The 5372-nt window shown below is 37.0% G+C and overlaps 1 long non-coding RNA gene across 1 annotated transcript; it reads right to left on the reverse strand.

Moving 5' to 3' along the window:
• Window positions 1-2127: 2127 nt before the first annotated feature.
• Window positions 2128-4304, reverse strand: LOC113317467. Its single transcript, XR_003343557.1, has 4 exons — window positions 4126-4304; window positions 3591-3684; window positions 2720-2921; window positions 2128-2371 (listed from the first exon to the last, which is right to left on the reverse strand). It is a non-coding gene; the product is annotated as an uncharacterized LOC113317467 (long non-coding RNA).
• Window positions 4305-5372: the final 1068 nt, after the last annotated feature.

Consider the following 5372-nt stretch of genomic DNA (forward strand, 5'->3'; position numbering starts at 1 on the left):
ACCACTGGCCAAACTCTTATGGATTGGAACAAAGACACCTCTGTGCATCTTCCAACACTAATTCACAAATCAACAACGCAAATTCAGAGGGCACAACATTAGTGCGCTATTCATAATGGCGAAGAATTAACATATTGGCTAAATCAAGAAAAAGAGCTCAGGAATTAGCATCTCACCTTACTTCAATGTCATGCCACATATTGGCAACAACGATCCAGAATACAATGGCTCCAATCAGGAGATAATAATACGACCTTCTTCCACACCAAAGCAACGATCCATCGAAGTCGCAATAACATTCAACAATTACAAGATCCACAAAACAACTGGGTTTCCGATAAAGATCAAGTAATTCAAATCATCCTGGACCACTTCACCACTCAATACACAGCTCCGAACACAAGAATAAATTAAGAACTATTTGAGGAAATCGCACCACGATTAACAACCACACAATGTGGTTCACTTTTGGCGGAAGTCATGAAACAAGAAATCAAGCAAGCTTTGTTCTCCATAAACTCAGTAAGTGTCCCTGGGCCGGATGATTATACAAGTAAGTTTTTCAAAGTTTTTTGGGATACCACTCATACTCAAATAATAGCTATGGTTCGGAGTTTTTTTAATTCCTTAAATATCCACCCCCTCATGAACCACACAAACATTACGCTAATTCCAAAAGTTGACCATCCAACAAAACCATTTCAATTCAAACCATTTATACCTTTTAACAACACTTATTTCATCGCATTGGGAATGAATTAGACACTCCGATCCAAGCTAATTGGATACCTCATTTTCCTAACCTTGATCCTACCCATTGTTACCCCATCCAAACTGTGGCTGATATAATTGACCCTCTTACTCACAACTGGAGACATGATCAGCTAGACAACCTTCCACTTAATGCAATACAACATATTATCAATATCCACCTTCCCCTAGAAAACAACCCAGATAAGATAATCTGGCCACATTCGAAATCTGGAAAATACACCACTGCTTCTGGATACAACTGTTTAGCCCAGCAAGATAACCATCCAACCTTGAACCCCCTCCCAACCACCAAATTTTTGTGGACCTTACCATGCCCTCCAAAAATCCAGCTTTTCTTGTGGAAAACTATCAACGAAGGATTACCAACCTTCTGTTTATTACACCACATAAACCTCGCCAATTCAAACATATTCCCCAAATGCAACTCCGCCCCAGAAACGGTAACACACATGCTTATTCATTGTCCAGTAGCAACAGCTGTATGTACCAACCTTCTAAATCGCATACCAACCAATCTTCTTCGCCATAACAACCAACCAATCACCTTAAATCCTCAAACAACCATATTACATCTTGTACAAGCTTCTGCTAATATACCTACCATCACATCTTTCTGTTTTCTTTTCTGGGCGCTATGGACAATCAGAAATGAACTTGTATTCAACCAATCCCAATCAAACCAAGAAAACATACTAAGAACAGCTCTAACACAACAACAAGAATTTCAATGGGCAAGAAAAATCTCCCCACCGGTGCTACCTGGAGATTCAACACCACGGATCGCAACAACCATCACAAGAACAACTACAATCATTCAAGTTGGATGGTCTAGTCCAGATTCAGATTGGATAAAAATAAACACAGATGGAGCTGCTAGAGGCCATCCAGGTATGGCAGGAGCGGATTTCATTTGCAGAGACTCCAATGCACAAACCATTATGGCTCTTGCACACCTCTAGGTTTAACTACTGCGCTGACGGCAAAGACATGGGCAACCGTAATAGCAACCAGAATAGCGACAGAAAGACAATGGCCAAGAGTGATATTTGAAACGGACTCTGAGAATCTCATACGCTTTATCAAAACAACAACGGAAGCTCCCTGGTATATCTCACAAATGATTGCAGAAGTCAAACAAAGAATGCGCCAAATACCTTGTTGCCACATTCAACACAATTATAGAGAAGGCAACCAAGCAGCTGATGGTATCGCAAACTTTGCAGCAGATAGGAGTGAAGAAGGAAACTACTCGACGGCGATATGTGATCAAGCAAACCCGCCTTTTCTTAATCAGATTTTATTAAACGATTCTATGAGAATTACATTTCCCCGTGTAATCTCTATTTAGTTCCTTATTTAATATATATGCTTCAAAAATTTTTTTTAAAGAGATTCTATTACAAAACTCAAAATATTAGACGATGTAGCTCTTGGAAATGCTGGTCTTTAGAGTGTCAAGTTTTGCTAGCCGGACTTGTTACTGCAGATCCGCAACTCATTCCTCATATTCTGTTTATTCTTCCTTTATCAGCTTAGATGGATGTCCTATCTTCCTAACTTGATGCCAAATCCTTGCAAATGTTTTTATAAGACATCACTGGAAAATCCAACCACACAAAATGATTAGCATTGGCACCGTCATCAAATACAATTCAAATGCATACAGGAAATGGTCCAAACCAACTTAAAAAATGTGTATTCTAAGAACTTCATTAGATATAATAGGCATGAGGAGAGTTATGACCAGAGTGACAATTACCTACATATCAGCTGAAAGACACCAAATAGTATATGACAAACCTTATACGATGGGAAAGACGGCAATTAAGTGGTTATAACTTGATGCCACCGGTCTAATATCAATTTTTAAGGTCTTCAATTAGTTACATACATAAGTAACTTACCCTTGAGAATATTTGACTGCATTTTGAGTAACTTAACTCACCTGAGATGCTTGGTGTCAGAATCCCATCTTCACTAACCATGGAAGTCTCCATAATTCTGACGCAAAAGAGAAAATTGGAATGACTTTAATGTTTTCAAGCGTCATCTATCTTTTGAGCTCCTCAACTGGATTGTCGAGGCGTCCAGTTTATAGCTGGATAGCTCCCTGTCCTCTGGATGTTGATTAGGTATTAAGCCTTCCTCTGCATAGCGGCACATCAAGGAACAAAAATGTAAAAGTTGTTAATAAGTTGTTAACCTGCAAATATTGAAATAATTATGCATTTGAGATGGATACATTGGAAAACTAATCAAAACATCGACAAAAAGCAACAATTGACTACTATGCTTCTGGAATCTTGTCAAAATGATGTATGCATCTCAATGTATCAAGGACATTAACTGACGAAGTCACAAATTTTATAGACTCTAAAAATGAATCTATAATTCCCTGCAGTTCATTCATGCCAGCGACCATATACAGATGCAATGCAATTAAAATTTATTACCAACTTAATCAAACTTTCAGTTTTAGGTAAATGACATTAATCTAATCAATCCATAATATCTTAAGTGGGCAACATGTCGAGATATATACTCCAGAGGTAAGCCAAATACGAAGTGGTGCATTTGGACTGAATTATTCTCTATCTTGTCAGAAATCAACAATCTTAAATTTTATCACTAATATGTAAATTTGAATCTGGTGTATTCATAATCATAGCTCGGTCTACTTGGAGTTAGCAATAACTAAATGGTTGAGATGTTGTCTATCCTCACAGCTACTTGGAGTTAGCACTAACTAAATGGTTGAGATGCTGGCTATCCTTATTGGATTTGAGTGGAAAGTTTTCAGAAAAATGACTACTTACTGCGGAAGGAGGAGAAGTACCATCTTCGGAAGATCTGAGAGGTACCATTGAGATCCAAACCATCAACCATGTCGTCGTCAGAATGCATTGGCATCTGTAGAATCGGGACAAATTGAACTATTTTTACATAAGTATACAACATGGGAGACAAAATAAACAATAATAGATTAATAGTTATTGTCACAAATTGTAGCTAAAAGACAATGTCAAACATTTCTGGATTTGGTATTGCTCGGCAGTGTCAAACATTGTTGATGAGCTAAGAGACAATGTAATAGGGTATTCAACTATTTTCCCTTAGCAACCACATTTACAACACAACATAATATATATCTCGGTGAAATACACTGATCAACATAAACATTCTCTTCATTTGTCTACATTGATCTGCAACATCCACCCTTGATTACTTAAAACCCTAACTTCAATTTTGTAAAAATTGTACCTGAAAAAATAAACCCCTAACCAAGCTCGTATGATCATAAATCAAGATATTAGAGTTACAAAAATTAAAACAAAGCAGAGAAACCCTAACTCATGTTTCGTTCGGATTGATTCCTTCAAACCCTAACTTCAATTTCAATTAATCTTCTTTGCAAATCAAGAATAACTCTGATTTCTTCATAATTTCTCCACCTGAATCTTTGATCTCAGACCATCTTCCATTTCTGCTCTATTTTCATCTCTCAATCTCTTGGAAAACAACAACTTCAGGTGATATAGCAGCCTCTGCTTTTTCTTTGTTTTTCAATTTTAGTCAAAGAATTAAGAGATTCGAATCACATGTCTAACGAAGAAGACGAAACTAACGTATGTATTGTCTACCTAACTGGCGTTAGTAACGTCCAGTTAAATATTTGGAATAGTTGGTGTAAACCAAGTGTAAGTAATTAATTAGGTGTAAACCCTCACATAAGTGTTGTATACTCATGTTATTACTAACGGTGTTATAAATGGCCAGTTAAGTACAGGGTGTAAACAAAGTATAATTCAAGTTTTAATGTCCCCACCAATAATGTCCCGCCATTTATCCTCTCCAAAATTGCTCTGCGTGAAAGCTTTTATCTAATCTAATTTGAGGGGGGTGTCATACTCACCGTGCGACATGGAAGCTCATATGACTTAGTGTTTTAAAGGAGGTGAGATTCATCTTTTCTTTGATTTACATATCAAAATGTACAAGTTTTTTGAACGGTTAGATTTAGGTGTGCATGCTCTCAATGCTGCATTTTGCACGTCTAGTGTGAAAATTAACCCTGAATTGTTATTCAACGTGTATCAGAAGCAGTTTCTTTTTTTACGTGTCTCCCTCTCATTTGATGCATAACATTTGGTTTTTTGGGTTCAGGTTTTCCTTATGAGAATTTTAGGACCTGTTTGGTACAGTTTTGAAAAACAGTTTTCAAAAATAGTTTTCCACTGTTTTAAAAACATACCCTTTTTTCTTTGTTTTCTATTAGGTTGGAAATGCAGTTCGAGATAACAAGAACATCCCAAAGCATACAGCAGTGAGGGACCACGAGAAATTGGGAAAGCTTCTAGCAAAAACTCTTTTTTTTTTTTTCCTGTCTATAAATTGTCGTGGTGATACACAATGTGTTCATGTATTTTTAGCTGATGTAATGGTGACAGACATGTTAACCTTAACCTTAATCCGTATCTGGTTGCAATATTAATTTATAAAGGTCATAATTTATTACCGTTCTTTTCTAGACAATGATATGCTTCAAGTATAGACGGTCGAATGGGCTTCAAGTGTCCACGTGTAGAAATCTGGGAGAA

The sequence above is a fragment of the Papaver somniferum genome, chromosome 10 (assembly GCF_003573695.1).
Source record: "Papaver somniferum cultivar HN1 chromosome 10, ASM357369v1, whole genome shotgun sequence".
Lineage (NCBI taxonomy): Eukaryota > Viridiplantae > Streptophyta > Magnoliopsida > Ranunculales > Papaveraceae > Papaver > Papaver somniferum.